Genomic DNA, 12,734 nt, shown 5'->3' on the forward strand with positions numbered 1-12,734 from the left:
TCTTGAGTGTTTAAAATCATATCAATTTTAATGCTTCATTAGTAATTTTTTTTTTTTTTTTTTTTTTTTTTTTAGGAAACATTGGTATCCATTCAATATAACAATAAAAATGCTTTGAAGCTCTAATTTTTTAGCTCTAAAGGTAGCTCTAATGAGTTGGCAGTGGGCTCCACCCACAGTGATGTGATGTTTTGGTCTTGATTTGTTTTTATTTTATTTTTTTTATTTATTGTCATGTCATTAGTGCTCTATTAGAATACCAAAATTAATGATCTAAATCATTGTTGATATAACAAACGAAGCGGTAAATTAAATAGTTTAATTATTTTTTTTCCCTTTATTACTGTTGATAGTCTTTTCCCACTGTTACGATCCCTCATTTTGTATTTTGGCTTGGTTAGGCAATTTGACTAAAAACCTGTTTTTAGATTTTTTAATTTTTTTTTTTTAAATCACATCACCAACCTTAATCTCATTTCACTGCCGTGTTACTCTTCTCTAGTTTACTATCACTCCTCTCTTCGTTTTTCCATTTCTAATCACCGTTACCATCAAACATCACCAATAAAAAAATAATCAGTATGTTTGATTTGAATTTTTTAGATTAAATTTTTTAATTTTCATATTTTTTTTTTAGTAAATATTTTTAAAATTTTAAACATTTTTTTTTATTTTTTTAGATGCACCTTACTTAGATGTATCTAAAAAGTAAAAAAATTATGAAAAAATATTTTAAAAAATTAATAAATACATAAAAATACAAAATATGTATTGAATTGTTGTATTTTTTTTGTATTTTTGGTATTTAGTGAATTTTTAAAATATTTTTTTTATAATTTTTTTACTTTTTAGGTGTATTTATGTTAGATGTGTCTAAAAAGTAAAAAAATTACTTAAAATATTAAAAAAAATTCAGTAAAAATAAAAAAACATAAAAAATAAAAAAGTAGAATTTTTTGAAAAGTGTTTTTTGAAAAACAAGCAAGGTAAATTGAATTATCAAAATTATTCTTTATTTTGTTAGTTATTATTAACATAAGATTAAAATTTATATCATGTTATTTAAATTAAATTTTAATTTATTATCATGATTAAATTTTGAAATTTTTTATAATTTTTATTATTTATATATAATTATTTAATGGAAATAAAATGATGTAATGTTGACATGTCGTGAGATAGAGAGAGAGAGATGGACTGAATCAGTTTCTTGTCTTTTGGGAAATTAAGGGTGACCAGTCTCTAACGAGTAGGGGTGGGTAGTAAATATTTTGATTCGAATAAATTGGTCGAATCGAATCGATCTTATGTATTTTTGACGGATGTATGATGATGAGTAAATAGTTGTGGATTGATTTTTTTTAATCTATCTAATTTTGGTTGAATAGCAGATTTGATATTTCTTCGAACACAACCGAACCGTCAAACCGCAAGCACCCCTAATAATTTGTAAGATTTTGTGTTTTTAATTTATTTGTATATACATTTTTTTATTTTCAATTGAAAAAAAGTTTAAATATTCTATTGTGTTTTCCATTTGAAAATCTTTTTATCAAATAGTAAGTATTGATATTTAGTATTTTTTTGTGGAAAATTTAAGCCTTAATTTTGTCATTTTTATAAAATAAAAAAAAATCAAATTAAATAGTTTTTACATAAAAAAAATAATGAAATAGTTTTGACAATACATGATTTTTTTATACATATTTATTATTTGTATTTGACAATTTGCTTGATAATCTTTTGGTTATATTGAGTTGGATTGTTATATAAAAAAAAATGTTAACAAGTTGTTGTATTGTGCTCAAAATTTATAAAGTTTAAACCGCTAAACCGATTCGTATCCATCCGCCAATCCGCATCCATCAATTCGGCGGACGAATGCAGATTGATTTTTTTTAATCTGCCAATTTGATGGACAGATGACGAATTAGAAGTTTTCCGATCTCAACCGAACCGCAAACCCTAGTAATGACAATGGAGCCTATATGGAGACTACTGTTTTTGGTAGTGGTGTAAAGCGTGGCCTTTTCTAGTTATTTGTTTGTATACTGTAAGAGACTTTTTGTGTACAAGCATAGAATAATCTTCTCGTATAATCATATTTGTAAATCATAGTATTATAATGCAGCGGGAAAAACATTTAGATCATACCTTTAGGTGATAGAACCTCGCGGGTAAATCACGTGCATCCAAAATCTGAACAACGAACCCAGCAGTGGAGTGATACTACAAAATGAGTATCACCCACACAAGTCACAGTGCAAAATGGCTTGATCGTTGTTTAACGAGAGAGAGTCAGAGAGAGTCTGGGAAAAAAGGTTATGGGCAAAAATCACAAAACGTATCTGATATATCAATATATTATCTAAAATATATAATCAGATATATAACCACCAATATCTATCTATCTATCCATATCTATTGATATGATAGATATAGATATCCTGAATGATTATCCAAATACGTTTTGAATTAAAATTCAAACTTATATGGATAAGGCTCAAAAGGTTCAGGTTTAAAAGGTTCTAAGGGTCATGCTGCATGGGCGCCCAATTTCTAACATCTCCTACTCGCACATGAATTGGCATGACACTGCCACATCTCTATCTCAATCTCCCCAAAAAATGAACAATCTCATACTAGCCAATGCACCGTGTGACTGTTGAGAACACCTGTATGTGGGAGCTCTATATTAGAAACTCAAAATGAGCCAGCATAGAGACATCAATCCAAAAAGAATAGAAATAGTGTTTCATATACCCCATACCCATCTAATTACACCGGTCCAAAAAAAAAGCATCTCTAATCCCTCAAAAAGAGCATGTTTGACCCTCTCAATTCTTACAATATATTCACACTCAATCTGCCTCTCATACAGAGCGATGTGAGTTGCCGGCAGTGAATATACAACAGTAGTGTAATACTAAATGATCTTCCCTTTGCTCTCATGCCATTTAGTTTAGGATTGACCGCTTTCCTAGTGATCTCCCTTAAGGCCGAATCATACATGACCGCAGGCAACATACCAAAGTAGCAGAACATCAACCCCTTACCTTATGACATAGTCAAAAGTCACAAAAGGGTACATAAATGAAAGTCATATTAATAATGACACGTAAGACTCACACGGTGAGGAAATATGGATCCATTCTCTCACCTCATTACTCGGTCGCCAAGCACATATAGTATGAATACATTACGGTGGAGTAACTTTTCCAAAAGAGTGACGTCATACTCGATACACCGTACAAATATAGGTCTAGTCGCTTTCTAACGCCTAACCCGAATTCTCTATTTGCTCGCCTTCCAGGCGCCAAATGAGATATCGCATCTGGCTAATCATAGCAGGCATAAATGGAAAGTGGGTACTAACATCCATGTTTGGTCCTTAACATGACCTCATCTTGGTTGTGACCAAGGCGACATGCATAGTAGATAATTTAAGTCTCTCTTGGCTCCAAATAAAAAATAAACCATTAGTCTCATCCTTGCTCATTCCCAAGCGCCAAGGGCGATTGCTCGTGTGAGTAAGTCAATCTTGCCTGCTGACATCATCATCTGCTAATCATTATGACACAAACCATAATAGTGTCAACATCCCATCATCTCACAACAAACAAGTGATCGATCTAAAAAAAACATGACCATAGCCTGCGCAATTCTAGATTCCAAGCATAAGCCTTATCAGCACCTCTTGCGATAAGCATATACAATGGAATCCTTTATGTGCGCCTCACATGAAGTGATTCAAGATCAATACCTCTTGTGCAATAACCTCTCTAAAGATAGTTTGGTGACCAATTTGCGTTCATTCTTGATGCGCCCAACTAGCGCAGATGCGCCCAACTAGCGCATTGAATCTTACAAGGAGCAAATTAATATGCTACTAGTAAAGCATTCTGTCCACAGTCTAATGAGCAAGGTCAATTTCTAAACAACTCAATTGACCATTTACCAAAGATAACACTTATCATGTCGAATACACCCACATAGCGTACTTTAGGCTCCCACAACAAAGAAAAGATCAAGGAATATAGGTCATTTGTTTCTCTCAAAGACAATCCGAGGATTCACTCAATAGCTAAGGCTCTGGCTTTTACCGATAGGTAAGTCAATGGGTTTGTAATTTTGCATCTAGAATCGTTCTAGGATATTCCTCATGTAAGTCATCGAAGACAAAACAGGAATTCTCCCAAAACAATCCTTAAGGATCGTACATCCGAGCATATATATTACATCACTCATGTCCATTATATCTAAAACAGAGGACTGCCCACCCTAGGTGGCGATAACCCTATAAATTCCAGGCTCATAATGACTAAGTAAGGAAAAACTTCTTTTGGACAATTGATCATGCCACAGTGGTCTTCATCGATCATCGTTGGCCTATCATGGCTTGACGAAATCTAAGAACCACTATTTGGATAACTGTTTTAGGCTGTAAAAGATTTATTGGAACTAGCAACCTTTTTGCACTCCTAACTTTTCACCATAAAAGCAGAAGGTAAAATCCTTACGGATCTACTTAACCAATTCTATAACGAGAAAGATAGGTCGCAATGTCCACAAATCAATGTTCCGAACTTATGTCAATCATAGCCTAAGTCAAAATAACCTCACTCCCCAAGAGGAAGTCTTCTCATGGTCTACACTTTCCTTAATGGTACAACTTTTCGGTATCTAGCGAGCCTTATGCCTCAACAATGACTATCCAAATTACGCATAACTTTAAAATAGTTTCGCGTCATAATGGAAAGTCAACCAAATTATAGAAATGGTTAATCCTTAAAGACTTTGTCTTAAACTGCGCAACATTGATCCACTTTCTAAAAACAGGGGACTAGAGCCTTTGGCATTATCCTAGGCTTTTTATCATCTTGCGGAGCAATTATGAATGTTTCCTTCTCAATTACCCAGTGATGACGTGAAAAATTTTCACATTTGCTACCACGCAACTAACAATGTAGAGTATTCTTCTCTAATGGAGTAATCTATTAGTAGGCACATCGTTCCCACTATCTCTAAGATATTGGAAATTTCTTTCCATTCTCAACCAGGCTACATAAAAGCGCTATGCTTAGAATTCTCTATCTTATAGAGTTTCAAAACTCTATTCACGTCACCTTTACTAAGAAAACTTTATGTGGCTTAGTTACACTACCACAAAGTTACTTACTTATATGCACATAACCCGGAGGGTTTACATGACCGCATACAATAATGCACTGCATAACCCTATGTGTTTACAAGATAGCATACAATAATGCGCTATAGAACCTTAAGTCTTAACTTCGCAACCTTATGAAAAGTAAAATAAGGATAAGCTGCTTTGATGGTTACAGTTCGCCTACAAATGGCTCTCTGCTAACCCATTACTTAAATGGAGTGTAAAATCTGATATAAAGAGCACTTAGTTAGGGATATAGGCAACAAACTAAAGTGCAATTCCCAATTAGGAAACATTTTGCGCCATCATCCACGTAACATTAACAATATTTAATTCCATATCTCTACTACACCATTGTGTTGTTGAGTACTAGGAATAATCAATTTTTTAAGCATCCATTTCTCTTCACAGAGATTTCTAAAAAAAACTCAAATCGATACTCGCCACCTTGGTCAAAACTAAAAGTACAAAAGCTCTTATCTAATTGATCTCGACCATATATGTGCAATGTCAAAAATCATCTCAAAACTTTTGACTTATGGGAGATCAAATAGTCTTGACTCAGATACATATCGTAATCTATAAATGTGTCGAGATTGAGGCTTAGCTATCATACCCTTGCACATATATAGTCACAAATATCATAGTGGACTAAATGCGCCAAAACAAATGACCTTCTATGGTTTTCCTACTTACTTGTGCGCACCCATTGCGAACAAAGTTACACATTCACATGAGAGTGGGCCCGAGAAGGCCTACTCAAACCATCGTGTCATCATCTCATTAATGTGATTAAGTATAATAAGCCACTGGTTCATGACCAATGTCATAAACTAATTCCAACCATCTTAATGTATGAGTTCTTGAAGACAAATTTTAAAGGTTTAGACCCAACTAGGTAATGACTCACGACTAATTCATATTCACTAGATCATAAAAGGATGTCATGGAGATATCAAGTGCGCCTAAGTCGCAAATTTAACTAGTAAGTGCTAATCCCCTGCACCTACAAGTCAATTTTATTCTCCATACACTTTATTGCATCTAGTTGAAAGATGACGATACTCCTTTTGCCATTTTTATTTCTCGCTTCATAGTTACTTGAAATTAATTCAACTATCCACAAGAAGGAAAGAATAAGCTATCAATCTATGACAACTCCTGAAGTAACTTAAGTGCGAATTAGCTAAAGAGTCTAATTCAACACAATGCTCTCAAGAGCGATGCGTCAAATTCTTAGAGTCATAACAACCTTGTCGGCCTGACCTTTTTGTTTCTATGCTGCAATGTTTGCACTAAGTGGTAAACATTATTCAAAACAAAACGTTAGCCTAGTAAAGGAATCATACAAAGAAGCACCTCATTATGTCTCACACTCAAGTGTGGAAACAGTAAGTGTCCAGACTTAGACAAGTTGGCAATGCTAATAGATTCTGCAACCACTTGACGCTAATCTTTTCACTTGGTGTTAATAGATTTTGCTGCTACTAAGCGTTAATCTTTTAATCTTCAAGTGATACTTCAATGCACACTATTATAGTGCATGAAATTTTGCTCCATCCACTCCCAATAATTGGGTAGAGAGTAAAACATTGCTCATACTGGCTACTCGTCTTACACTTAATGACTAATTTATTTAAGCTCGCATTTCTTGGATGACATGACTCTTGAATGTTACTTCATCCAATGATGTAACATTATTTACAAGTCAAATTACAAAGTCAATCCACGCAGCTCAATAGTCAAGATCATATACATATCTATTGAGGGCTTACTAATTTCATAACTCCAAAACTCGCCAACCACAACTACGTAGCGTGCCGTTAACCATAGCGCACACATTAGTTTTTATTGTGCCAAACAAGGCAACAAAACCACGGCGACTTTGAGTCATGTTTCTTTACTATGACTCAATTAAGGTCTAACCTAAAGTCTCAAAGACTTTTGCTCATCTAAAGAATAGGATTACATTGTTCACATTTGAACATCTCTACTAAGTCTAGGTCAACCAAATTAACTTCCATAAGCGAAGTCAATTTAGAGAGAAATTCGCATTGGGATTAATTTGATTAGCATAATTTAATTTTACCGTAAAAATCTAAATTAAATAGGACAATATTATACAAGTCGCAAGATCAAAAATCCGCTATGCTCGTAATCATCTCTTGTGTCACAGGTGACAATAATCCAAAATTTAATTTAATTCATGTGCAAAATATTAGTTTTCGGGAGTAAATCTACTAAGATTTTTCTCAACCGAATAACCTCCCACTAACTATGGCATGTCTAAAAGCATGATAAAAAATTTTAATTCCATACAATAGCATCATAATATAGATTCACAACCAACTCATGCTATGTCACAATTAATAATGGAATTTAAACAAATAACAATTAATCATGCTATTCTAATTACAACATATTAGAAACTCTAGGCAAAAAACAACAATATGGTGTATTTAATATTCAAATTATGCCCTAACAGAAAGTATATCACTTTTGAAATTTTCTAGAATTTTTTGAAATTTTAAATAACTAATAAACACACATAAAATTACAAATAAATATTTCAGAATCTGGTAAAATGCAATAACCATACCAGTAAATAGTAAACTACAACAGTAGTCTACAATAAAAAATCCAGCCCCAAAAACTTAATCATGCAACACCAGATGCATTTTAAAGCAGAAATAATGAATTATTATTTCAGGAAAAATATTTTTTATTTTTATAAAATTTTGAAAATTTTACAGAAGATAGAAAAATTAATTCTGAGTATAACGGTCCCAACCACGCTTAAAACAAAGCTATAACAAATTAATTATAACCATTTAACGTAATTTAGAATTTAAAACAAAACAAACAGCGCCTTAGTACCAGTAGCCAAGCCTGCCATGCCGCGGAGGAAAAACGGCGCGGCTCAGAAGACGGCTCAGCGCGCGGCGCGAGCGTGAGCAGCGCGGCGGCGCGCGCGTGGACAACGCGACTGACGCGCGTGATGGCGAGTGTATTGTGCATTTGGTGCGTGGAAGTGCGTAGAGACGTGTGGCAGCGCTTGCTTGCCGCTGACGACGTCATCTGGCGCGTGAGGCACACGCGCCGCCTTTTGGAGTGTCTTCTGGTCTAATTTCGGTACACCCGAACTCTATTTTCCAAAATAAATACATTTATGGCATTAAAAATGACATTTAATGAATATAAAAATGAAGTATTGTATGCTTTTAATCTAATGAGAGTGGACATCTTCCTTCTTTATTAATATTCATGCATATATCATGTATATATATTTATACAAAAATATACACATATTTTAATGCATAAAAATAAGCACGAAAATACCCATATTGGCTCTGATACCAATGTAAATCATAGTATTATAATGTAGCGGGAAAAACATTTAGATCATACATTTAGGTGATAGAACCTCATGGGTAAATCACGTGCTTCCAGAATCTGAACAACGAACTTAGCAGTGGAGTGATACTACAAAATAAGTATCACCCACACAAGTCCACAGTGCAAAATAGCTTGATCGTTATTTAACAGGAGAGAGTCAGAGAGAGAGTCTGGGAAAAAAGGTTATGGGTAAAAATCACAAAACGTATCTGATATACGTATCTGATATATCAATATATTATCTAAAATATATAATCAGATATATAACCACCAATATCTATTTATCCATCTATCCATGTCTATTGATATGATAAATATAAATATCCTGAATGGTTATCCAAATACGTTTTGAATTAAAATTCAAACTTACATGGATAAGGTTCAAAAGGTTCAGGTTCAAAAGGTTCAAAGGGTCATGCCACATGGGCGCCCAATTTCTAATAATGTTGATCAAGTTTGCACTCCTCCAAACGTCGTCACTTTGCTAGCTGAAAACACAAACGTGAGCTAGTTGGCCGGTGTTTGCCAAAAACCCCTCTGATACCTAAGTCAGTAATTAGATAATAGACAATAAGTTTTGTGTATTTGAGAGTAAGAATTGCAATATCTGCCCATAGGTTCTGTTATGAGCTTTTATAGATTTCACCAAGCAAATTTCTAATAAGACTTTAACTCTCCTTAGCAGAGTCCTCCTAAGAATCCTAATCATAAAAGACAGTGCTTAGTCCTGGAATACCCTCCTCACTGCAAGACAAGTGGAATGGCAACACCTTGCATGGTTTGTAAATGTTCGACCGAACTACCATGCTTCAGTTCATTCTTGATCACACCGCGAGTTCGTCTTCCACTCAAACTATGCTGAGCTAAGCGTAGCTCGGTTCCCTCTACCCATCCGGTCGTCAGGTAACTAGGTCCAATCCTTAGGTTGGCTTACCGTCTAATATGCTCAAAACCGAGCTACTTTCTTCGGCTCACTACTCGTTCCAACTACCACCGAGCGTGTAATTCATCTTGGCCCAATTTAATTACACAAATTACCCTCTCAATTGCCCCTTAATTCCATCTGCGTAGCATGATTGGCATTATTGTCTACCAACTGAGCTATCGATTAAGCTAACCAAGCTAAAAACTCCTGCACGGTTTTGTGAGCTGCTTAGTTTTGATGAGTCTCATCAATTACCTAGCACAGCCTCCTATTGCTCTGACACTACTATCATCATGGGACACATGGGACACCTCAACTAGCCTCATATCCCTGGTACAACCATCAAACACTGCCCCAAAATTCGAATGGTCTTGCCTTTTTACCTTATGCACATATACCACCCATGCGTACGCCCCCTCGCATTCACTATTCATCGTCTCTTAGCAAAAATCTTGAGCCAGAGCTTCCAGTCTTTGCATTTTCGTGCGCCAAGCCCTGTTTCAAGCATTTTCAGGAAATAATCCGTTTCGTTCCAACTGCTAGAGCTTCATCCACTGATCAAAACTGAGTATTACCCCCGCCAATTATAAGTTTTCTAAAGCTGTTTAATGTTTATGTTTTAATATTCAAGCTGTTCGTGTGTCCAGTTGCTACTGATCCATCATTTTAGCCTTGAAAATAACACCTCTGAGTGTTAACCCACTACAACATAAATAAAATGGACATGATAATGCACTAGTGCCTCTGAATACTCCTCTAACTTCATGCCTAATGATGAACACCAAATGGAAGGGATAAAAACCAGTCAAAACCAATGATTTTGATCCAAAATCACGCTCGTACTGAAATAAAACCTGTTTGTACAGTCTTTAGGTATTTCGACCAAGCTAAGAACATTAAGACCATTTTCAACCGGGTTGCCTAACTGTCCCTCGGCCAGGACCGGGCTAAAAAACCTTCCCCCTATCTCGGTTAAGATAAAAATGACGTGTTGGGCCTTGTAATCGAGCAACCAAACCTGTTCAACTAAATCTTTAACTCGGTCAATAACTGGGCATAACCATCTTTATGTTCTACCTTACAGACTGGACTAGGTTAGCCAGGCACTTCCTTTCACATAGCTACTTGGCAATGCTACTCAACTGAGCAACCAGATCAAAGCCGAGCTAGACAGCCGAGCAAAACCTAGAAACCCTAAATCTTAGACCATGGGCAAATATCACTTCATGGTCAGCTTACTAGGCGCGATAGTTGAATTCTGCAAGAAATACGCCATTCCGGACGACGTATAATTCAGTCTGGCCGAGCAAGACACCATACCTTGGAACAAGCCCAGTTGTTGCCCCTTCACTGTAATATCAATAGTAGAGGGTGGACTCCGCTTCTAAGTCCAACCCCTTATCTGTGAATTCCTGAGGCAAATCAAACTCTGTCCCACCTAGTTGTCCATCAACACATACAGGATTATAAACAGCATCGCCGAGCTCAACAACCGTCTCGACCTCAACATCGAACTGGCCGAGATATTTCACCAATACTTGCTCGGCTAGAATGACGACGGTTAGGTTTACTATCTCAAAGTAAAAAGGGGTCAAGAGAAAGTCGTCAAGCACACATCGGACAAAGACTTGCACGGTGACGACTTTCTCTGGGTCTCTGGAAATTACAAGGACTAGGAGGCCAGGATACTAGGATATAATATCAATTGGAATAAATGCACAATCGGTATGCGTAGCTTGGTTCTACTCTTAGTTATTTAACCACTTACTACCGAGCTAATCCTTTGTCGTTTTGCAGATCTGAACATGCTCAAGTAAAATTACCCCTACGCTAACCAAGACGGGTTGTGAACCACGCTAAGATACTGGCATAGCGACTGGACCAAGCTATTGAGCTTTGAGCCTACCTAGCGGCATAGTGGCAAGAGGATGAGTAAAGTCACCGACTTTCTCTTCGAACCTTCACCAAAACCTGACCCAAGCCTTCCTCAGATCAACTTTATTCCTCTCACCAAAGAGCAAGAAATAGCAAAAGAGAAGAGTCATCCGAGCGCTAATCACTGAGTAAGCTCCCGCCGAGATCCAAAATGAGCAACCCCTAACCAAACAGTCACGTGAAACCATCGTTGCCCTCTTTACTGCAAAGGCATCATTATCTTAGCCTAGCAAGCGAGCTCGCACTTTAACTGTCGAGTAGTAATGATTGATAGATGAAGAAGAAGAGACTGTGCTTCTTGAAGCCGAGCTGCCCGAATCTCAACCTGCCTGTTTCGGCCGAGCAGGCCCTTCTTTTCCACCGGTGTAGGCACTAGCCGTGACCTTTAAAGCAGGGCTGTGTCCATTACCAACTTCGTCAATGTCGAGAAAGACCATACCTTGGCCTTCAATTTGTTCAATAGCCTGTGTCTACTCACCGACATGGAACGACATGATCACCTTGTCTAATCTTTTATTGGCTGAATTACAGGCTGTAAAGAAGAGCCACATTGCTCACAAACGTGTGCTAGAATTGAGGAAAACCACTAGGGTAGCCATTGTAGATAGTGAGGCCAAGGGGGTCGAGCTAAAAGAGATGTCGGTCAAACTCGCCGAGATAATCGCTGACTGAGATCAGTTGGGCGAGCAAGTGAAAGCGGTTGAAGATGACAAGCAGAAAGCCCTAGCCGAAAAGAAAAATCGCTACTTGGTTGAGCTCGCCAAGCTCGAGAAGAAGAAAGACGCTAAAATAAAGGCACTAGAGAAAAAGATAGAGGATGCTAAGGATAGAGGTTACAAGGAAGGCGAAGGCACCTATGTCCAGCTATGCGAAGCGACCAAGGACATCTTTTTCAAATGTGGCTAGAAAGTAATGACGAAGAAGCTCGGTCAGCCAGCAGACTCTGAGGTCTTCCTCAACCTTCCTCCATATTTCATTCCCAGTTACATAGCGGCTTATGCCAACACCGTGCAACAAAAGTTCCTTGCTGTAGAGGAGGAGGTCCTTGCGGTGAGATTTGCAGCTCCCTCGGCCAATGATAACCCTATTGGTTAAGCCACCTCGCTAGGTTGGTTGGAAATATCCAGCCAAATCCAGCCGAACATCGATCTGACCTCTGAAGAAAGTGCGGGGGCTGAGATGGTAGCAACGGGTGTTGGTGCGGATGTCAATGCTGAGCTGGACGATCTGTTTGTATGACCGCGCTGAAACTAGCTCTTAGTCTCCTTTTTGAATTAGTTTTATCTTTTCCCTTCTCTTCTCTTTACT

This window comes from Camellia sinensis, chromosome 14 (genome assembly GCF_055761805.1).
Source record: "Camellia sinensis isolate YWXY chromosome 14, ASM5576180v1, whole genome shotgun sequence".
In the NCBI taxonomy this organism is placed as follows: domain Eukaryota; kingdom Viridiplantae; phylum Streptophyta; class Magnoliopsida; order Ericales; family Theaceae; genus Camellia; species Camellia sinensis.